Source organism: Salvelinus namaycush, chromosome 21 (assembly GCF_016432855.1).
Source record: "Salvelinus namaycush isolate Seneca chromosome 21, SaNama_1.0, whole genome shotgun sequence".
Lineage (NCBI taxonomy): Eukaryota > Metazoa > Chordata > Actinopteri > Salmoniformes > Salmonidae > Salvelinus > Salvelinus namaycush.
Genome location: NC_052327.1, coordinates 17,813,458 through 17,838,802, shown reverse-complemented (window position 1 = coordinate 17,838,802; position 25,345 = coordinate 17,813,458).

Genomic DNA, 25,345 nt, shown 5'->3' with positions numbered 1-25,345 from the left:
GGTGCTGATGTGTAGTGTGTGCAATCATCAGCATACATAGTCATTTTGGCTTCTTTTAATACAAGTGGCAAATTATTTGTAAAAATTGAGAAGAGTAACGGCCCAAGGAACTGCCCTGAGGGATACCGCACTGTACAACTTTTTTATACATTTATTTTAGCCAATAATCGGTCATCTGAGTCAGTGCAGTACAAGTTGAGTGCCCTTCCCTACAGTTATTCCTGTGCCAATGAGAACATAGTACCATGTGGATAACAAGGTGTAAATGAATGGCATGTACATTTCCCCAGCTGTGAAAGCAGCTGGAGGCTGAGCAAATATGGATTACACTCTCTGGACAAACCACCGTGGAGATGCATTTAAAAGAAGCTGCTGCCTTGCTTTTGGCTTCCTTTTCGACCACAACTTCCAGCTGGAACAGTGTTTCAAGTTAATAGGGTGGTATTGACTATTGTATTGTCCGGTAATTTTAGGTCTGGCTGTCGCCATTCAACTTGAACTTGAAATGAACAGTGTCTTGTGGACCAATTTGAGTGTCAATGTGTTCCAAAATGTAAAAACATCACTTCTGACAGTGATGTTAAGAATATTAACAATATTTAATCAATATTTATAACTGAATCATGATCCAGTGAAGCTTAAAATCAGATAGATATGTAGCAGTGTCCTGTTTATTTGGTCATGAACAAATTCCATAATCATAGCAGCAACAGTCGGATGGGTCCTTTAAATTGCTTTGGCCCAAGACTGGTTGTCCTCAACCTACTGTCTGCTGTCCTCAACCTACTGTCTGTGGCCTATGATTGGCTGTGATCTCCCTGGGCTTGAAACCTGAGGCAGTGAGGCGTTAAGTCTGCCAGCCTACCGCTGTGTCTCTGGGGTTGGCACCATATCCCGTGAACACCATTAAAATGATCCAACCAGTCAGGGTTATTAATGTTCTCAATGTTTGCCTGCCTGGCTTTCAAAGAGGGAATATCATGCCTGTGTCCCAAATGGCACCCTTTTCCCTATAGAGTTCACTATAGCCATAGAGCCATAGGGCTCTGGTCAAAAGTAGTGCACAATGTAGAGAATAGGGTGCCATTTGGGACGTAGCCCATGTACTGTACATACAGGATTGGGGAAAAGATCCACAACCCCAACAGATCATAATTCTGATTGATTTCGTGTTAATTAACAGAGAAATTATCATAGCTCAGACACACACTGACAAGTCTGTAGAATAAATATGCCAACCTTATTCCTTGCCTGTCTCTCTGCAAAATCCAGTAAATAGTCAACTGAGGATATAAGCACGTGAGAAAATAACAGGCACATAATTCAAGGGCAATGGACACCAAATGTATTTGCAGGGCTGCAGTTGTATCACATTGTCTTTTTTTCAGTTTACCAATTGACTGCGGTGTAGAAATAAGTACTATGAGTGTAGCTAATATTGTTCAAGCTTAGATTGCCCTTAAAACCCAATATTGGTGGATTGATAGCTTCAATTTCACCCCAACGATCTTTGTTGGCAGAGTCCTTACCTGATTGTTATCATTTAAGTTTGACCCACCCCCTGGCCAAATAGGCCACAGATGATCACAGAGACAGACCAGGGTCAAAATACTTTCCCTTTTGGCAGTATAGTCTCCTCTGGGAGGTTCTCTTCCCCAATCTCTGCCTCTTCTCTCTGGCACAGGATGTCCTTGTCTCCTCTCTTTTTTGGGGGTATCTGTACTTTACCATTTATATTTTTGCCAACTTTTACTTTTCACTACATTCCTAAAGACAATAATGTACTTTTTACTCCATAAATTTTTCATGACACTCAAAAGTACTCATTACATTTTGACAGGAAATTGTCCTATTCACAAACGTATCAAGAGAACATCCCTGGTCAGCCTTATTGACTCTGATCTGGCAGACTCACTAAACACAAATGCTTAGTTTGTAAGTTATGTCTGAGTGTTGGAGTGTGCCCCTGGCTATCCGTAAATAAAAAATAAAAATAGTGCTGTCTGGTTTGCTTAATATAAGGAATTTGAAATTGATACTTAAGTACATTTGAGCAATTCCATTTACTTTTGGTACTTAAGTATATTTAAAACCAAATACCTTTAGACTTTTACTCATGTAGTATTTTACTGGGTGATTTTCTATTAAGGCATCTTGACTTTTACTCAAGCATGACAATTTAGTACTTTTTCCAACACTGGCAAGAAGGCCAGGACATCAAGATTAATGTTGTTTATGTCTATAGAGCCAAGGTTCTCTGTACGTCCAATGTATTTGAACTGTCCCCTGACTGTTAGAACAGCGGAGTGTAGCACTGAGAACACCTCACCTGACATCTACAATAAATACACAGAAAAACTAAGGGAATGTTTATATTCTATTAACTCATACCCAAATAATGTTGTTGACTCATCCTATACTCATATTTGTGGCCAAGGAAAAAATTGGAGAAAAAGACACTTCAAAAACTCCACATCAAACTTATATCTCAAACAGACTTGCTTGCTGTTTCCTCATATGGGATGGCATCATCCTCCTTAGGAGCTGGCCAATAAATGGTCTATTCGAATGAATATGTTTAATGACCGGTAAACGGCCATACCATTCTGTTGTTGGGGTACTCCCACACCATTCCAACACAGAAAAGCTGCTTTTAACATACTTAATGACATTTTTGGGCAGAAGGAAAATTATTTCACAAATATTGTAATTAATTATAGGTCATATTTCAAAGACATATTTGAAGCACTGGACAATTATTGTTAAGTATTAACAAGGGAAATCTTAAACAGTCTGTATATTGGTACATTTTAAAATCCTTTTGGGCAGTGGAGGCTGCTGAGGGGAGGATGGCTCATAATAATAGTTGGAATGAAGTAAATGGAACGGCATCAAACACATGGAAACCATGTATTTGATACCATTCCACCTATTCCTCTCCAGCCATTTCCACAAGCCCGTCCTCCCCAATTAAGGTACCACCAACCTCCTTTGCTTTTTGGATAATTATTATCTAATGTGTACACAGTATGTTACTAACCTGTGAGGGAGCTTAACCTGAGACAAATTTCAGATGGCCCACGGAATGCCTTAACTCTTTATCCGGAACATTCTTCCGCTTGTCATTCCACATGACCTCACAGCTCTCCCATTTACATGCATAACATTATCAAAGTCACGCCCTGCTGGGCAGATCTCAGGCAACTTCAACCATCCATCTCCAGCCTTCTTATGACAGACTCTGTTTTCATACACATAGTTACCCATTACTTGTAGAGTAGTAATCTTCAAGGCCTAATGAAATGCCTGTGAGGATAATTGACCTACAGCTTAGCGAGGGGCTAAGACTTAGCCTGTCTCTGACATGGAACCTTCATCAGGGACTCATTACTGACTAACCCTGTCCAGTGAATGGATCTGCTTTCCCCCCTGCTGCCTTGGTCTGTTGTTGTTGTCATTGTTGTTGTTTTTATGACTTGTTTCCTGTCTTTGTGACAGACGTTGAGACAAAAACTTCTAAAACACAACTCTGACTTATAGGTCAATGTTCAATCAATTGCAGGTAGTAGAACTGTGTTTGATTTGCACAGCAAGTCCCAGATGGAGGGAGTTGACGCTTGATGTAGAAATTGGCACTGACCCGTTCAGTTCTATCGCCACAGGAGGGCCAGTTTTTAAATCAAGCGTCAACTTTCTCCATCCAGAATATGTTGCTCTGAAAATCCAATGCCCTTTGTGACAACATTATCCAGAAATCCACTATCTGCAATTCACTGAATATCAGCCTTGAACTTTCTCTGAGATCATGCACTGACCATATTGATCATCGCTATTTTGACAGGGCTCGCCACAGTGATAGAATAATACCTATTAGTCAGCCAACAGTGGGAGTCTGACCTTACATGTGCCTGTTCTATTGATTCGTTTGGTGAGTCATTCTCTTCACAGCTTTTTGACGTAAACCGTTCCAATGTCCCAGATGAGTTGTAATGCCTCTTACTTTGAAGTTATCCTTTCCTATTATTCTTGTTTTGCCAGAAGGCTCTCTGTTGTAAAAAGATAAAAGATTGTCTATAAGAGAAAAGGTCTCTTTTTTGAAACGCTTCTATCCAAGCCATCCCTAACCACGCAGGCAGAAATGTACTGGAGGGGACTGTAAGGTTACCGTCACTGAAATTTGTACTCATGTTCATATACCAGTTACGCTCATTATAACCTTGCATACCAGACCAGTACGGTATACACGCAGCTAGCAAATGAGACACATACCCATGCAGACAAACAAAGTCCTCATCATAACCATGTGTGTAGCCTACTGTACGTCAGCAAATCAACAGAGCTGAACTGCACTCCATGCACTTTTTCCAGGTCATCGCCTTAACAAACTATACAGTGCGTTCGGAAAGTATTCAGACCCCTTGACTTTACATATTTTGTTACGTTACAGCCTTATTCTAAAATAGTTTTTTTCCCTCATCAATCTACACACAACACCCCATAATGACAAAGCAAATCAAAAAACGGAAATGTCATATTTACATAACTATTCAGACTCTTTACTCAATACTTTGTTGAAGCACCATCGGCAGCGATTACAGCTTCAAGTCTTCTTGGGTATGACGCTACAAGCCCGGCACACATGTATTGGAGAGTTTCTCCCATTCTTCTCTGCAGATCCTCTCAAGCTCTGTCAGGTTGGATGGGGAGCGTTTCGCTGCACAGCTATTATCAGGTCTTCCAGAGATGTTCGATCAGGTTCAAGTCCAGGCTCTGGCTGGGCCACTCAAGGACATTCAGAGACTTGTCCCAAAGCTACTCATGCTTTGTCTTGGCTGTGTGCTTAGGGTCGTTGTCCTGTTGGAAGGTGAACATTTGCCCCAGTCTGAGGTCCTGAGCGCTCTGGAGCAGGTTTTCATCAATAATCATTCTGTACTTTGCTCCCTTCATCTTTCCCTCAATCCAAACTAGTCTCCCAGTCCCTGCCGCTGAAAAACATCCCCACAGCATGATTCTGCCACCACCATGCTTCACCATAGGGATGGTGCAAGGTTTCCTCCAGATGTGATGCTTGGCATTCAGGCCAAAGAGTTTAATCTTCGTTTCATCAGACCAGAGATTCTTGTTTCTTATCGCCTGAGAGTCCTTTAGGTGCCTTTTGGCAAATTCCAAGCCGGGTGTCATGTGACTTTTACTGAGGAGTGGCTTCCGTCTGGCTTCTCTACCATAAAGGCCTGATTGGTGGAGGACTGTAGAGATGGTTGTCCTTGTGGAAGTTTATCCCATCTCCACAGAGGAACTCAGGAGCTCTGACAAAGTGACCATTGGGTTCTTGGGGACCCCTCCCCTGACCAAGGCCCTTCTCCCCCGATTGCTCAGTTTGGCTGGACAACCAGCTCTAGGAAGAGTCTTGGTAGTTCCAAACTTCTTCTATACAATAATGATGGAGACCACTGTGTTCTTGGGGACCTTCAATGCTGCAGAAATGTTTTGGTACCTTTCCTCAGATCTGTGCTCTCGACACAATCCTGTCTCAGAGATCTACTACGTACAATTCCTTTGTGTCTAATCAATTGAATTTACCACAGGTGGACTCCAATCAAGTTGTAGAAACATCAAGAATTATCAATGGAAACAGGATCCACCTGAGCTCAATTTCAAGTCTCATAGTAGAGGGTCCTAAAACCTATGTAAATAAGGTATTTCTGTATACATTTTTTTAATACATTTTCTAAAATGTCTGAACCTGTTTTCGCTTTGTCATTATGGAGTATTTTATTGTGTGTAGATTGATGAGAGAAAATACATATTTAAGCAGTTTTAGAATAAGGATGTAACGTAACAAATTGTGGAAAAAGTCAAGGGGTCTGAATACTTTCCGAATGCACTGTACATACTGTACTTTTAAACTCCATTGATAACCTATGCTTACCCATTATGAAAAGTCTACCACACCATCTGGACTTTATATATCTTGCATTCACCATGATGATAATGGTCAAGTATGTCTATTTTAGCCATGCACATAGCATAGCAAGTAACAGTTCAACACAACCCCAAAAAGTCCTCAAAAACATCAACAAAATGGAAAACCTCAAAACTACTTATCAAGGGGAAATGAATATTGTATAATGTTTATTCATTGCTATTTTCTTATTCAATAATAATTTCATGCAAATATTGTTTCAAAGATAACACAAATTGAATAGAAGTGGATCCTAAGATGATAGGATTTATTTAGTCTCCCTGGACCTACAAATTTTACTGCCTTCTACTCTTCAAGGGGATGGTTGTGATTAATCACTGTGTTGTAGATGTTTTTTGTAATGTTTTTTCTACCTCAGTCAACGAATGGAGCCTCCAGACCTTGAAGTTGTTGTTTCTATGGCAGATACTACTGAGGTTATTTTCAGCATTGTTGATGAGAACCCCAGATGAGCCATGATTCCAGGAAGTTGTCACACCCTGATCTGTTTCACCTATCTTGTGCTTGTCTCCACCCCCCACCAGGTGTCTCCCATTTCCCCCCATTATCCCCTGTGTACTTATGCCTTAGTTTTCTGTTGGTCTGTTGCCAGTTCGTCTTTTCTTGCCAAGTCTTACCAACTTGTTCTCCCACTTTCCAGTATCTCCATTTTCTGTTGTCTAGTCCTCCCGGTTCTGACCATTCTGCCTGCCCTGACCCTGCCTGCCGTTCTGTCCATGATTGACAATGTCTTAGATTACCGACCTCTGCCTAACCTGACTCTGAGCCTGCCTGCCGTTCTGTCCCTTATTGACACTGTCTTGGATTACCGAACTCTGCCTGCCCTGGACCTGCCCCCTGTTTCGTAATAAACATCTGAGATTTGAACTGTCTGCCTCCTGTGTCTGCATCTGGGTCTTATACTGAGTTGTGTTAGAAGTTCAGGTTTGTCAAACTGTGTCTGTTTCCAATCTATTCAATTCAATAAAACGTTATTTGTCCTCTAAGGGGAGCTAATATTATGGCTTTAGCTCTGAATCAGCACATATTGTACATCACACAGACACAGAAGATACAGTACATAGACAAAACAAATGCAGTACAATCTATGTAAATACCTATTTCGGCACATCAGAAAAGTATCCAAATGTTTTATTTACTGCATGCTTCATACCCCAAGGCATAAAAGTTACAAGATACCAATTAATGTTTTGATACTTCATCAGGTGAGTATAGAGTTGTTTATATGGGTCAAATCCTGGTACTAAATACTGCAAGATGAGAACTTCCTAAACAAGGAGACAGATGTATTACCCATTTCCTGATTCACAATGATGTAATCACACATTTCATTGCATTTCTATGCCTTCCACATCACTCGTTCCCACCATCTTTGGCTTTGACTTCTCAGTGCTTAATCGAATGTATTCATGCCATGGTGTCTGTTTCCCTTTCACTTGACTCCAGACAATTTCATCATGCCAGAAAATAGCTGACAATCTCCACAGACAACCATGTAGCTAATGTCACACTCTCCTGCCATACTGTCATCTTCATGGGGTCTTCAAGGTGTCTGATGGTGTGTAGTGTGACTTGAATCCCATCTCTTTTTTGGTGACCGGTTATGAAAGCTTTGTTTTCCACCGTTTCTTTCCAGCAACTTTTTATCTAGTGACTTCAGAAAGTATACAGACCTCTTGACTTTATTTTGTTGATACAGCCTAAATGTAACATTTCTTGAATTTAGATAGTCACTGGTTTACATACAATACCCCATAATGTCAAAGTGGATTATTATTTATTTTTTTATGTTTACAAATTAATTAAAAAATGAAAAGCTGAAGTATTCAACTTCTATGGCAAGCCTAAATAAGCTCAGGAGTATAGCTTTGCTTAACAAGTCAAATAATACGTTGCATATACTCACTCTGTGTGCAATAATAGTGTCTGGACAGGATTTTTGAATGACCATCTCTGTACCCCACACATACAGATACTTTTAAGGTCCCTCACTCGAGCACTGAATTTCAAACAAAGATTCAACCACAAAGACCAGGGACGTTTTCCAATGCCTCACAAAGAAGGACACCTATTGGTATATATACATTTTTAAAAGCATCCCTTTGAACATGGTGAAGTTATTTATTACACTTTGGATGGTGTATCAATACACCCGGTCACTACAAAGATATAGGTGTCCTTCCTAACTCAGTTGCCAGAGAGGAAGGAAACACATCAGAGATTTCACCATGACGCCAATTGTGATTTTAAAACAGTTACAGAGTTTAATGGCTGTGACAGGAGGAAACTGAGGCATCAGCAACATTGTAGTTACTCCACAATACTAACCTAAATGACAGAGTGAAAAGAAAGGAATCCTGTACATCATGTTATGGGTACAGTGCCTTGCAAAAGTATTCACCCCCCTTGGTGTTTTTCCTATTTTGTTGCATTACAACCTGTAATTTAAATGTATTTTTATTTTGATTTAATGTAATGGACATACACAAAATAGTCCAAATTGGTGAAGTGAAATGATTATTTTTTTTTGAAAAGTGGTGCGTGCATATGTATTCCCCCCCCTTTGCTATGAAGCCCCAAAATAAAATCTGGTGCAACCAATTACCTTCAGAAGTCACATAATTAGTTATTTAAAGTCCACCTGTGTGCAATCTAAGTGTCACATGATCTGTCACATGATCTCAGTATATATACACACCTGTTCTGAAAGGCCCCAGAGTTTACAACACCACTAAGCAAGGAGCACCACCAAGCAAGTGGCACCATGAAGACCAAGGAGCTCTCCAAACAGGTCAGGGACAAAATTGTGGAGAAATACAGATCAGGGTTGGGTTATAAAAAAATATCAGAAACTTTGAACATCCCACAGAGCACCATTTAAATCCATTATTTTAAAAAATGGAAAGAATAGGGCACCACAACTACCTGCCAAGAGAGGGCTGCCCACCAAAACTCATGGACCAGGCAAGGAGGGCATTAATCACAGAGGTAACAAAGAGGCCAAAGATAACCCTGAAGGAGCTGCAAAGCTCCACAGCTGAGATTGGAGTATCTGTCCATAGGACCACTTTAAGCCGTACACTCCACAGAGCTGGGCTTTACGGAAGAGTGGCCAGAAGATATTAAGCAAACATGTTTGGTGTTCGCCAAAAGGCATGTAGGAGACTCCCCAAACATATGGAAGAAGGTAATCTGGTCAGATGAGACTAAAATTGAGCTTTTTTGGCCATCAAGGAAAACGCTATGTCTGGCGCAAACCAAAATGTCTCATCACCCCGAGAACACCATCCCCACAGTGAAGCATGGTGATGGCAGCATCATGATGTGGGGATGTTTTTCATCGGCAGGGACTGGGAATCTGGTCAGAATAGAAGGAATGATGGATGGCGCTAAATACAGTTGAAGTCGGAAGTTTACATACACCTTAGCCAAATACATTTAAACTCAGTTTTTCACAATTCCTGATACTTTTGTACCTGTTTCCTCCAGCATCTTCACGAGGTCCTTTGCTGTAGTTCTGGGATAGATTTGCACTTTTTGCACCTAAGTACGTTCATCTCTAAGAGACAGAACGCATCTCCTTCCTTAGCGGTATGACGGCTGCATGGTCCCATGGTGTTTATACTTGCGTACTATTGTTTGTACAGATGAACGTGGTACCTTCAGGCGTTTGGAAATTTCTCCCAAGGATGATGCAGATTTGTGGAGGTCTACAATTTTTTTTGTGAGGTCTTGTCTGATTTATTTTGATTTTCCCATGATGTCAAGCAAAGAGGCACTAAGTTTGAAGGTAGGCCTTGAAATACATCCACAGGTACACCTCCAATTGACTCAAATTATGTCAATTATCCTATCAGAAGCTTCTAAAGCCATGACATCATTTTCTGGAATTTTCCAAGCTGTTTAAAGGCACAGTCAAACTTCTGACCCACTGGAATTATGATACAGTGAATTATAAGTGAATTAACCTGTCTGTAAACAATTGTTGGAAAAATGATTTGTGTCATGCACAAAGTAGATGTCCAAACCGACTTGCCAAAACTATAGTGTTTGAAGAAGAAATTTGTGGAGTGGTTGAAACACTTAGATTGGAGTCATTAAAACTAGTTTATGTAAACTTCTGACTTCAACTGTACAGTGAAATTCTTGAGGGAAACCTCTTTCAGTCTTCCAGAGATTTGAGACTGGGACAGAGGTTTACATTCCAGCAGGACAATGACCCTAAGCATACTGCTAAAGCAATACTCGAGTGGTTTAAGGGGAAACATTTAAATGTCTTGGAATGGCCTAGTCAAAGCCCAGACCTGAATCCAATTGAGAATCTGTGGTATGACTTAAAGATTGCTGTACACCATCAGAACCCATCCATCTTGAGCTGGAGCAGTTTTGCCTTTAAGAATGGGCAAAAATCCCAGTGGCTAGATGTGCCAAGCTAATAGAGATACCCTAAGAGACTTGCAGCTGTAATTGCTGCAAAAGGTGGCTCTACAAAGTATTGACTTTGGGAGGGTGAATAGTTATGCATTCTCAAGTTTTCTGTTTTTTTGTCTTATTTCCTGTTTGTTTCACAATAAAAAAATATTTTGCATCTTCAAAGTGGTAGGCATGTTGTGTAATTCAAATGATACAAACCCCCCAAACAGCCATTTTAATTCCAGGTTGTAATGCAACAAAATAGGAGAAATGCCAACAGGGGTGAATACTTTCGCAAGCCACTGTATCCTTGTCATTGGCAGGGACTTGGGAGTGTTTTAGGATAAAAAATAATCTGAATAGAGCAAAGGCAAAAAGAATCCTAGAGGTAAACCTGGTTGTCTGCTTTCCAACAGACACTGGGAAACACATTCACCTTTCAGCAGGATAATAACCTTCAACACAAGGCCAAATATTACATTGGAGTTGCTTACAAAGACAACATTGAACGTTCCTGAATGGCCTTACAATTTTGAGTTGAATCGGCATGAAAATATATGGCAAGACTTGAAAAAAGCTGTTTGGCTTTGTTCAACAACCAACTTGACAGATCTTGAAGATTTTTTTTTAATCACCAGGTGTTAAAAGCTCTTAGAGACTTACCCAGAAAATAATCACAGCTGTAACCTCTGCCAAATGTGATTCTAACATGTATTGACTCAGGGGTCACTTTTGTAAATGACATTTTTCTGTATTTAATTTTCAATAAATTAGCAAATATTTCTATAAACATGTTTTCACTTTGTCATTATGGCGTATTTTGTGTAGAAGTGTGAAAGACATTTTGAATTCAGACTGTAACAACAAAATGTGGAATAAGTCAAGGGATATGAATACTTGCTAAAGGCACTGTACATCCTGCATTGATGTGCACAACAGACACTTCAGATTGACGTGGGGCTGAGGTGGCGTGATTATAGTTGTTTTCCTAAACATTGAACACGTTTGGTTAAGATTATTCAACAAGAAAAGTCTCATGAAATTTGACTGTTAAATAATCCTGAAGTCAGAGGTTTCAGTTTGCTGCATGAAACCGTCTCACAATGTCTTCCAATAATAATATATGTGGTGGAAAACTGGTTAGATGCAGCCAACCAACAAAGCTTGAGAACCTCTTGACTGAGTATTTGTCTCCCAGATGACGGTGTTGCAAACAGATGACATTGAAGTACAGATGCACCAGAAAGCTCAGAGGGATTCAGAGCTCCGGGTACACAGACGGCAGCAGATCAACGTTGCTGTGTTTTTCCATATGCAGCAGACCATATTTTCCCCTCTCACTTTGTTTTTGGCAGAGTCATGCTAACTGGCAAACTGTCTTCCACTGTGAAAAGAGAGGAGAGAATGAGATGTTCCCTACAGTAGTCAGCATTTTGCTGAAGTAGTATTTAGGTAATGTGTCAAATGGAAACCTATAGTGCACTACTTTTATAAAGGGAATAGTGTTCCATTTGGAACGCACATAATCACATCAGTCCAACAAGGTTTCCAACACAGTAAAAAAGTTGGATTTCATCAAACATGTTTGTGCCAACAATATGGCATTGGTCATGGTTGCTATTTTTATTTACCTTCTTTATTTACCTACCTTCTGTTGTCATCTCCTGGTGGAGAAAGCCACACAATTTTTTTATTTTTTTTATTTAACCTTTATTTAACCAGGTAGGCCAGTTGAGAATAAGTTCTCATTTACAACTGCGACTTGGCCAAGATAAAGCAAAGCAGTGCGACAAAAACAACAACACAGAGTTACACATGGGATAAACAAACGTACAGTCAATAACACAATAGAAAAATCTGTATACAGTTTAGCAATTAACACTGGAGTGATAGATGTGCAGATGGGGATGTGCAAGTAGAAATACTGGTGTGCAAAATACTGGTGTTCAACAATCCTGAGTTGTGCTTGTCCTTTTCATAGTGAACGAGCACTTCCAAATCTGTGGAAACTCCTCATAGGAGGAAGGGGAGGACCGTTCTCCTCAGTGAATTTCATTTATAAACAAATTGTGAAACATTTAAAAAGTTATCCATTTCAGATAAAACTAGGTCTAAGGCACTGTATCAGTGCTAGAGGCGTCACTACAGAACCTGGTTCGATCCCGGGCTGTAACACAACCGGCCGTGATCGGGAGTCCCATAGGGCGGTGCAGAATTGGTCCAGCGTCGCCCTCGTTAGGGTTTGACCGGTGTAAGCCGTCATTGTAAATAAGAATTTGTTCTAAACTGACTTGCCTAGTTAAATAAAGGTTAAATAAATAAATAAAACCAAGGAGGCTCAATTCCTTCCATAGACACAGTAATTATGACAATTTCCGGAGGACATCCTCCAACCTATCAGAGCTCTTGCAACATGAACTGACATTGACGTTGTCCAGCAGCCAATCAAAGGACCAGAGAATGAATCTCGTACCTAAAGCATAAGTTACAGCTAGGTAGCAGTGCATAAAATGTGGTGAGTAGTTGACTCAAAAAGAGAGAAAGACAATAGTTGAACAGTTAACAAATCAATTTCTTCAAAATGAAGGAGGAACAAGAGAGAGAGAGTGACAGTGCATTAGCAAAGTATTCAGACCCCTTGACCTTTTCCACATTTTGTTACGTTACAACCTTATTCTAAAAAAAAATTTTTTTTAATTATAATAATTGAGCTCAGGTGCTTCCTGTTTCCATTGATCAGCCTTGTTTATACAACTTGATTGAAGTCCCCCTGTGGTAAATTCTATTGATTGGACATGATTTGGAAAGGCACACACCTGTCTATACATGGTCCAACAGGTCCAACAGCACATAAAGACTGTCAGACCATGAGAATCAAGATTCTCTGGTCTGATGAAACCAAGAATCAAGAAACCAAGAATTCAACTCTTTGGCCTGACTGCCAAGCGTCACGTCTGGAGGAAACCTGGCACCATCCTTGATGGAAACCTGCTCCAGAGCGTTCAGGACCTCAGACTGGAGTGAAGGTTCATCTTCCTACAGGACAACGACCCTAAGCACACAGCCAAGACAACGCAGAAGTGGCTTCGGGACAAGTCTCTGAATTTCCTTGATTGACCCAGCCAGAGCCCGGACTTGAACCCAGTCAAACATCTTTGGAGAGACCTGAAAATAGCTGTGCAGTGACGATCCCCATCCAACTTGACAGAGCTTGAGAGGATCTGCAGAGAAGAATGGGAGAAACTCCCCAAATACAGGTGTGCCAAGCTTGTAGTGTCATACCAAAGAAGACTCAAGGCTGTAATCACTGGCATAAGTGCTTCAACAAAGTACTGAGTGAAGGGTCTGAATATTTATGTAAATGTTATATTTCAGTTTTTTAGTAAAGGGTCTGAAACTTATGTAAATGTTATATTTTTGTTTTTTAGTAAAGGGTCTGAAAACTTATTTAAATGTAATATTTCCTTTTTTGAAATGTTTTATTAATGTGCTACATTTCTAAACTGTTTTTGCTTCATAATTATAGGCTATTGTGTGTAGATTGATGAGGGAGAAAATCAATTTAGTCAATTTTAGAGTAAGCCTGTAACATAACAAAATGTGGAAAAATTCAAGGGGTCTGAATACTTTCCGAATGCACTGTACTTAAGGTAGCAAATGCAGCTAGCTAGTTTAGCCTACTCAAACACCCAGCTCAAACAGAAGGTTGCTACGTTAGCTAGCTGGCTATGACTATCCAACACTGGAACTCTTCCAAATCAAGGGTAAGCATTTGGTTTTACAAATGTATTACCACCGGGTCTGCCGATGTTACTGCTAAACTGCTTTATTGATTGTACACTGTACCGCATGATTGTAGCGGGTTTACTAATGCGTTAGTTATATTAGCTATGTTGAGTATGACGTTACTTTAGCTAATATGGGAGGACAATAATTTGTTTTATGAGCATGGTCTTCTTTCTATTCACCCAGAACTAAATGGTATGATTGACAGTCATCCAATATGCTGTAATAAAATTAAGGCCATGGCCTTAAAAAAAAGAATTGTCCTACCTCATTTTAAATGGCACTGACCTCCACTGTTCCAAATCAGTGTTTTACTGTACAGATTGGAATTCGCAACATATCATGCGAATTGGAGGATGTAACATATTATAAAGGGATAAACTATCATAATGAATACTATCATACTATCATAATGAAATGTAGCATTCCTGCTCGCTCGCGGATGGTAGCTTGTAAAATGATAACTGTTAGTAACCTAGTCTAACACGTTTCTCATTTTAACAATAAAATGTAATATTAGGATATTATGCCTATCCCAATAACAAATTGGACATATTTCGATCGCTGAATGAATTGTTTGGAACAGGGAAATTATTTTGAGGGTCTGATAGCTCTCAGAAGTTCCCTCGTGGTGGGAGAGTCAGTCTAATGAAAAGGGTAATAGTTAATTGTTTAAATAAATTTAAAACCTATACTTACAGTACCAGTCAAAATGTTGATTTGTTTAACACTTTTTTGGTTACTACATGATTCCATATGTGTCATTTCATAGTTTTGATGTTGTCACTATTATTATACAATGTAGAAAATAGTAAAAATAAAGAAAAACCCTTGAATGAGTAGGTGTGTCCAAACCTTTGACTGGTACTGTATGTGTCATCCTATGAAATGGATATTATGTTGCACATCCCTATCTGATATTTTATTTTGCCATACTAGTCTGATGAGACCATGCATGCAACAACGGGAAGTAGTCTGCAACAACTGAATCTGATACGGTGTTGATTGGTTGGTGGAATTATGTCCAATGAGGTTGCAAAGTAAAAGTGGGAGGCTGAATCCGGTCGTCCCAGTTTTGTCCGATGAGATTGCAGGGCGGGCCCAAGTCTGCTCAGTGCACACCAGAGTTTATGTTTTACTCTCTTTGGGCACGATTCAGACTTAGGAAATGTACACCTTTCCTACACTCACCTTTCCTACGCACTTCTCAGTAGTTGCTATTACCTCGTGCAGGTGCATAAGGGGCTTTCCAGGCGTGGTTCCCTTGCACGCGCTGAATCAATTTAATTAAACGACTGAAAACCCTCCCACTTGCTGCCCAACATATTTTCTTGTGGAGTTTTCATAGGGTAGGGTTTTCAGTACATTTATCTAAAGCCATCCCTTTAAATTTGGTGTACCTTTAAATTAGAATTTTCTCAACAGAATAAATCAATTATCAATTAAAGAAAGCCATCTAAATATTTGTATATTCGCCTCCCTTTCAGCACCACTGGTAGATACAAAACATATTATATAGGCACATTTTAGATTTAGGAAAGTATGTATGAATCAGCTTTGAAGAGCCTTTAAGCACAAAATATATCGATGATTAAAAATATACAGGGGTATCATTCATTCTGAAAGTTGCCATATTCAAGTTCAATTGATGAAAAATTGGAAGGTGGAAAAAAGTGTACAATAGGGGTTGAACAATAATCCTATAAATCTACCCTAATCCTCACTAATCATGGAACTGTATGACAGTCCAGTCATCGTAACTGTGTGCTTGGCTCTGTGTGCCTGGTTTAAACTGCTACATGTTTACTAACAACCCTCAGGAACAACTAAACCGACGTGACAGAGGAAAGAAAGGTAAACTGAATGGAATGCTGCAGAATGTAGACTACAAATCTATGGAAACTAACACTAAAATTGACAGTTATAAATGTATGTGGGTATTACTGGTGGTGGTCACGATAGTGGCAAATATTTAACATTACACAAATTGTTAAATAAAATGGACAAAAAGAAGCCTGGGCATTTAATTAACATCTTCACCACACCTTAATTTATTTTATATCCACCCCAAACAAATAACAGGTAAATAGTATGCTATTTTCATGCTTAAGATCAAGGTCAGAATACGCGTAGAGAAAAGTGGATAGAAAAGGAATTCCGTTCCATTTACTCGTACTTAACTCGGATTGGAATTCCCCCTTTGTGCACATGCAGCAGGGCTCGAGGACAACAACGTGATCCACATATTTGATGTTTTACACAATTGTGCACAATTTTTGGCGACCCTTTTTGGCTCGAGCGCTACTTTCAATACTACTGGCTTCAAAGTATGCAAAACCTTTATAACACAAGACTTTTGTGCAAATATGACTTACTACACATATTTGAAGGTTTAAACATCACAGCCTGTAGCACTTTCCTATAGACCAGCCATGGTGAACAATATATGTAAAAAAAAACGTTTTCTCACTTGGATATTCATGAGTGAGTATTTTAATCACCATGAACTACATTTTAAATCAGCCTTGGTTTAGTCACTCATTTAATTTTGCTGCACACTATTTGAATTTTGTACAGAACAAACAAAGCAAAAATGAGCCATAATGAATACATTCCATATTTAAATGCTTCTTATCTGGTTGAAGTGCTGCAATGTGAAAGCAACTCCGTGTGCAAGTCCTCGTTGGTCATTGCCTGCCTCAGCCATGGACACATCTGCTTGATCCTGATCTTCTATTGGAGGAGCAATGCTGCTTCAGGTAGTTGTGCAGCACAGCTGTAGCAATGATCACCTTGCAGCATCTCTTGGCTTGAAACAGTGAATTGCGTCAACACTGGAATCAATTTTTTTCCATACTCCAAACAAACGCTTGACCATCCCTCTCGTGCGGATATGAGCTCTGTATCTGCTGCTCAGCTGTTGTGGGATTTATGTATGGAGTGAATAAAATGTTACTCTGACCGTGTCCACTGTCACCAAGTAGTAGTCCACTATGTTGTCCTCTCTGAAACTGAGCACACAATGAAGAGGTGAGAAAAATACTTTAATTGTTAGTTGCACCTTTCCAACGGGCAAGAATGTTTGAAAATTCTAAATTATGAGTGCATACACCCTGAACATTGATGGAAAACCAGTTCTTACGGTTCCTGTACTCCTCAACATCAGGAGTTGATGGACACTTGATGAGAACATGACATCTATCTATGAAGCCAATCACTCCTGGGAAGTGCCCATATTCATAGAATTGCACTTTATCGTTGGCTTGGCCAGCAGCATCAGGAAACTTGATGTAAAGACTCCTCCGTTCTGTTATGTAATTCAGTAATCAATATTCATAAATTGCAATTATCTTTTTAGGTCTGAAACCCAGAGGTTGTAACGTTCTGGTTTAAATGAAACAGACAGAATTCCCATCTCACAATTAGTCAAATCCAATTTTATTTGCGAGAGCTCTCCTGCGCATATACAAAGACGTCCCTTTTATAATATTCTCTTAACCTACGCTCATACATCCACACTAGCATTAGGATTTTCTCCTGAAGTCTCTGTCAGGATTTGGCCAGGATTGTTCCGGTTTTGGTCACTAGATGCCCCCATTGTGCTTTTTTGACCCTTTTGTTTTCCCTTGTTTCCAGTTATTATTTGCACCTGTGCCTCGTTTCCCTTGAATGTATTTAAACCCTTAGTTTTCCTCAGTTCTTTGCTCTGTGTTTGTATGTTGGCACCCAGCCATGCTGTGAACATTTGTTACTCCTGTTGGATTCTCTTGAGGTACTCTGGTTTTGTTCTCGTTTATTTATTTTTTGATTATTCTTTTGAGGATTTTTCCCTGCTGTACTTACCACTTTGTGGATTTACCTTGTGACTTGGAGGATATTCCTTTTTCTCTTGGAATTACTTTTGACGTTGTGGATTTATATTTTTGCCTGAAGAACTTTCCTTTTTACTTTATTAAAACACCGTCTCAAGTACTGCTGTGTCTGCCTCATCTTCTGGGTTCTGCCGACTATTAGTGGCTCAGTTTGCTAAGTGACTGTTTCTCACACCGGAGACCCGAGTTCGTAACCTGGTCCTGACAGTCTCACCACAGTTTATTAACACTCAGCTAACAGTTCCAGTCCCCCCCAGATACGGGAAACCTGGAGGGGCTCTCCCTGTCTATCTTATCTCCCCAGAGTTATAGCTGGATCGGTTCAAACATAGGGTAAGGAGTCTTTTTGCTTTCTTTCGGCACACACATACTGTACATTCCTCTCTTCCCCAATGGTTATCAGCTTTAATTACTCCTTGTCCATGCTACATAACCTCTAATCCTAATGGTTAAGTTTCCGGGTAGAATTATTTAATCATTTATCTTAAACCTTGATAAAATATTTTAACAGTTCACAAATGGCCCTGCAGACTTTCAACTATTCTACACACAGTTGCTTCACTGGCACCACACAAATCACCAGTTCCACAATAAAAGATTCTAGATGCCAAAAACCTCAAAGTGATCAGAACTTGGAGAGAATTGGGTAAAGGTCTTCCTCTTTGAGACAGAGGAAAGTCTAGGCTCAAGCAAAGATATTATCTCCAATGCATTTTCTTTGGACATGTGAAAGCGGTCTCGAAAAGCTATTTCATCAAAGTAATTTAATGGATTACTCCTATCCACAAGTACTCGTCTGGTTGGCCTCTGTAGTGCATGTTGGTCTTCATTTAGATATTCCAAATAGTCCATGGTCCCTAGCAAACAGTACTAAGCAGAAGTTAAACCTGCCTCTTTGAAGGATTAATTTAAACTTCAATTTAGTCCTAGAGTAGCTCTAATACTCCCTCTTGCAATCGGCTTTGTTTAATTAATCCAGAACAGGATAAATCTACGACTATTTTAAGATAAGTCTGTGCAAGTCGCTTTGAGTTAAGACCGCTCAAACAGGCATTTTAGTCTGGGACTTGGCTTAAGCCTTGTCTGTGACACAGGCCCTTCAACTGGCCCTCTATAGCTGACATGGTACAGGCGTCTTATGTTTTTTAAGCCCATAACCATGTGTGTGAGATGTATAAAGAAACACCCTTTGTGACCCTGATTTAGCCCGCTGCAGTAAAAGGTTGAAAGTCCCCCAACAGGCTGTACGCTTCAGGCTATGGCTTAGGGGTCTAAATGAATATGATATACAGTGGGGCAAAAAAGTATTTAGTCAGCCACCAATTGTGCAAGTTCTCCCACTTAAAAAGATGAGGCCTGTAATTTTCATCATAGGTACACTTCAACTATGACAGACAAAAGGAGAAAAGAAATCCAGAAAATCACATTGTAGGATTTTTAATGAATTTATTTGCAAATTATGATGGAAAATAAGTATTTGGTCACCTACAAACAAGCAAGATTTCTGGCTCTCACCTTTGTGTAATGAAGAAGTACGGCCATTTTGAATCAGAGTCACTTGAAGTGTTCTGTTAGATAGAGGCGCATGACCAGAAAGCATGCTACAGATTGTTTTAATCCTGTATTGAACACACATCATCCCGTCTTCAATTTTATCGATTATTTACGTAAACAAATACCTAAAGTTGTATTACAAAAGTAGTTTGAAATGTTTTGGCAAAGTTTACAGGTAACTTTTGAGATATTTTGTAGTCATATTTCACGAGTTGGAACCGGTGTTTTTCTGGATCAAACGCGCCAAATAAATGGACATTTTGGATATATATCGACAGAATTAATCGAACAAAAGGACCATTTGTGATGTTTATGGGACATATTGGAGTGCCAACAACAGAAGCTCGTCAAAGCTAAGGCATGAATTATATTTTTATTTCTGCATTTTGTGTCGCGCCTGCAGGGTTGAAATATGCTTATCTCTCTTTGTTTACAATGGTGTCAACTCAGATAATAGCATCGTTTGCTTTCGCCGAAAAGCCTATTTGAATTCTGACATGTTGGCTGGATTCACAACCAGTGTAGCTTTAATTTGGTATCTTTCATGTGTGATTTAATGAAAGTTTGATTTTTATAGTAATTAATTTGAATTTGGCGCTCTGCATTTTCTCTGGCTTTTTGCCAAGTGAGACAGTAGCGTCCCGCCTAAACTCAGATTTTTGGATATAAATATGAACTTTACCAAACAAAACATACATGTATTGTGTAACATGAAGTCCTACGAGTGTCATCTGATGAAGATCATCAAAGGTTAGTGATTCATTTTATCTCTTTCTGCTTTTTGTTACTCCTCTCTTTGGCTGGAAAAATGGCTGTGTTTTTCTGTGGCTATGTACTGACCTAACATAATCATTTGGTGTGCTTTCACTGTAAATCCTTTTTGAAATCAGACATGTTGTGTAGCTTTAATTTGGTGTCTTTCATGTGTGATTTCATGAAAGTTTGATTTTTATAGTAATATATTTGAATTTGGCGCTCTGCGTCCCACATATCCTAGAGAAGTTAACTTCCACTGTAACTTTGTTCATTTTATTGAAGTTTACTCATGAAAAGATAGTTCAAATTTGAGGGAATTTCATTTTAGTTTCTTCTTGTGGGAGCATTCCAGCCCATTAAGTCTCTGGTTGGGGCTGGTGTATCTCCTAAACAAGAATTTGGATCAGATGTGTATGAACCCTTTGTTTCAATCAATCAATGAAATGTATTTATAAAGCCCTTTTTACATCAGCAGATGTCACAAAGTGCTTATACAGAAATCCAGCCTAAAACCCCAGATGTAGAAGCACGGTGACTAGGAAAAACTCCCTAGAAAGGCAGGAACCAAGGAAGAAACCTAGAGAGGAAACAGGCACTATGGGGTGGCCAGTCCTCTTCTGGCTGTGCCGGGTGGAGATTATAAGAGTACATGGCCATTAAGGCCAGATTGTTCTTTGAGATGTTCAAACATTCACAGATGACCAGCAGGGTCAAATAATAATCACAGTGGTTGTAGAGGGTGCAACATGTCAGTACCTCAGGAGTAAATGTCAGTTAACTTTTCATAGCCGAGCATTCAGAGGTCGAGACAGCAGATGCGGTAGAGAGAGAGAGTCGAAAACAGCAGGTCCGGGACAAGGTAGCAGGTCCGGTGAACATTCCATAGCCGCAGGCAGAGCAGCTGAAACTAGAGCAGCAGCACGACCAAGTGGACTGGGGACAGCCAGTAATCATCAGGCCTGGTAGTCCTGAGGCATGATCCTGGGGCTCAGGTCGCCCTTGAGGGGAGAGAGAGAGGGAGCGAGAGAGAGAGAGAATTAGATGGAGCATACTTAAATTCACACAGGACACCAGATAAGACAGTAGAATTACACCAGATATAACAGACTGACCCTAGCCCCCCGGCACATAGACTATTGCAGCATATAGGTCGTCATTGTAAATATAAATGCCTAGTTAAATAAATACAATTATTAATTTAAATATACTGGAAGCTGAGACAGGGGTGGGTCGGGACACTGTGGCACCGTCCCGACGATACCCCCGGACAAGGCCAACCAGGCAGGATATAACCCCACCCACCTTGCCAAAGCACAGCCCCCACACCACTAGAGGGATTTCAACAGGCCACCAACTTACTACCCTCAGACAAGGCTGAGTATAGCCCACGAAGATCTCCTCCACCACACAAGCCCGAGGTGGAGCACTTACACTATATCTTTGAGGTAGTTTTGAACTGAATAGAGAAAGATGATACTGAACTGAATCACTGTTTTTAATGTTACTGTCCAAAGAGTTTGCCAATAAAGATTTGTTCTTCCTGAGTGCAGCTACACTTCTGCCCCTCAGGTGTCATAAATCTTTCAGATTGTAACCAAGGATTACTACTGTTATTCCATTCACATTTACACCTCCTATTTACATTCTGTACAGTATATCTTTGCTGTGTGGAATACTTTTACCCAACAAAACAGCACAAGATAATTCTCGCACCTCAGCTATTTTAGGCTGAATAAACAGTAGTACTTACTATAAGGTACTCACTTCTTACAAGCCCATTAGAGTTGTTTAACTCTCCTATAAATTCTCACCATCACATTGTTTCGTCTTTTTCTTGTGTGCAAATATATAAATACTTGACTCTATTGTACGTATCTGTTTGGACATGCTTGATATGATGAGTGTTGTGTCTAGGGTTGCAAAGGGAAGGTATATTACTGGAAACTTTCTAAGTTTACCAGTAAACTACCAGAATGTTGTATCTTTCAAGGATTTTATGTAATCTATCATAACCACATCTAGTGGCCCTTTTGGGTACTTCAGATTATCACAGGTGTCTGTAATATATCTGGCCCTCTGTGTGGCCTTATTATATAAATGTATATTTTACATGTGATGAGATGATTTTAAAATAAAAAATATAGAATGACAAAGCTGTAAAACATTGTCCTAAATATAAACCATCAACTTAGAGAATACAATTGGTGTTTGAAATATCCTTTATATTTTATTTTTTTTACGAACATTTCTTTATTTTACTTTGTCAATATGTATTTGTTAATGTTTTGACATCAAACTGGTGGCAGTTGTGAAGCAAGTGAATTACCCAAATTACGGAAGATTCCGGCAACTTTGTTAGCTTTGCAACCCTAGTCATGACCTCCTTCTTTCACTGTGTGATGCATGGCTCCACATGGGAATGTAGATCACGCCTGGAAATCAGCTTGTTGACCAGAATGTTTCCACCATCGTGAGTTTCACAACCACACAAACTAGTCGGTAATCATTATCAATCATCAGGTGGCTGTTTGAAATGGCAGTATTGGTTTGTGCTCCATCTAGATCCCCAAGTATCACCTTGTTTTGGGTGTCGCCATTCATGTAAATGGAGGAAAAACACTTGGGCATGCCAAGCCCATTCCGTCGTGGTTATAGTGATAATGGAAATACATTTTTTCTTACGGTAATTGTATTTCTCTGTCACTACCAGTTATTGTGGAAAACAACAGTAGTGTTCCTCCAATGATCTAAAATGGCTCAATTACCATAATATTTTATTTATTTTTTATTTATTGGCTATTACCTTGTGGATTTTTCATGGCCATTGTCTCATTAAAGTTTCATTGTTCAATCGGAGTGGAACAATTGTGTCCTTAAACCCAGTGCTTAATTTGAGCCAGATCCTGCTGGAACAGGATCCGGCACCTCTTAGTTTTGGACTGTTTCCTTCAGGAACCCATTTGCCAGGAACCGGTACCCTTTATGGCATGAAAAATAGTCACAGTTTGCAATGTAAAACTTCTAATAAAAGCAGAGTTAATTCAAGTTCCGCCTTTGTAATTCTCCTACCCCCTAAAAAACGTAATGTGAAAACGAATAATTGTTTCGTGTTGGGCCAGCCTGGGTTTATAGTTTGCACAAAATTGTAGCCTATAGACCAACGCATGGCCATTGCTGTGGTGAAAGAGAGAAGCACGCCTGTATCTCTCACAGAGCTAGAATGAGATTCACTTTCTATGATCTCTCTCTGCTCAGATAGACATGAGCCTTCATCTCTCATCTCTCCAGCATTGCACTTCATCATGTATTTTCTTTAAGAATCATAGCCGTTAGAACAACCTGGTCTCAGAGAATTTCGTATTATTCTGTACATAAATCTGAGATACTCCATTTAGTGTGATATGTTACGTTTAGTATGGTTACATAAGACAGATCAATTATTCAAATGTATTTATAAAGCCCTTCTTACATCAGCTGATGTCACAAAGTGCTGTACAGAAACCCAGCCTAAAACCCCAAACAGCAAGCAATGCAGGTGTAGAAGCACGGTGGCCAGGAAAAACTCCCTAGAAAGGCCGGAACCTAGGAAGAAGCCTAGAGAGGAACCAGGCTATGAGGGGTGGCCAGTCTTCTTCTGCCTGTGCCGGGTGGAGATTATAACAGAACATGGCCAAGGTGTTCAAATGTTCATAGATGACCAGCAGGGTCAAATAATAATAATCATAGTGGTTGTAGAGGGTGCAACAGGTCAGCACATTAGGAGTAAATGTCAGTTGGCTTTTCATAGCTGATCATTCAGAGTATCTCTACCGCTCTTGCTGTCTCTAGAGAGTTGGGGACAAGGTAGCACGTCCGGTGAACAGGTCAAGGTACCATAGCCGCAGGGAGAACAATTGAAACTATAGCAGCAGCACGACCAGGTGGACTGAGGACAGCAAGGAGTCATCAGAGGTATGGTCCTAGGGCTCAGGTCCTCCAAAAGAAAGAAAGATTGAAAGAAAGGAGAAGAGAGAGAATTAGAGAGAGCATATTTAAATTCACACAGGATACCGGATAAGACAGAAGAAATACTCCAGATATAACAGACTGACCCTAGCCCCCCGACACAAACTATTGCAGCATAAATACTGGAGACTGAATGTCAGAGTCGTGTGTATAGGTGGCAGGGAAGTCAGGCGCAGGAGAGTTAAACTGAGTGTAAATGGAGACTTTTAATAAATGTCCACTTAACATGCTCCAAACACGAAAATGTACATACATAAAATAAACATGGGTACGTGGACCCGTCGCGCACCTATACAGCAAGAAACAACACTGACATAAAACAATCTCTGACAAAGACATGAGGGGAAACAGAGGGTTAAATACACAAGAGGTAATGGATGGGATTGAAAACAGGTGTGTGGGAAGACAAGACAAAACCAATGGAAAATGAAAAATGGATCGATGATGGCTAGAAGACCGGTGACGTCGACCGCCGAACACCGCCCGAACAAGGAGAGGCAACGACTTCGGCAGAAGTCGTGACACTGAAACAGGACGGGTCAGGAGACACTGACGAAAACCCCCAAACAGGGCCAAACAGGCAGGATATAACCCCACCCACTTTGCCAAAGCACAGCCCCCACACCACTAGAGGGATACCTTCAACCACCAACTTACTATCCTGAGACAAGGCCTAGTATAGCCCACAAAGATCTCCCCCATGGCACAAACCCAAGGGGGATGGTTACTTATGGCAAAAACGAAAGTATGGTGGTTGGTCAGCTGGATGGATGGGCGTATAACATGAACTTCTAGCAACCCAAAGGTTGCGAGTTTGAATCTAATCACGGACAATTTCAGCATTTTAGCTAATTAGCAATTTTTCAACCACTTAGCATGTTAGCTAACCCTTTCCTAACCCTTTTAGGTAATCCTAACCTTAACCCTTGAACCTAACTCCAACTGTTTATCCTAACCCTTAGCCTTGCTAAATTTA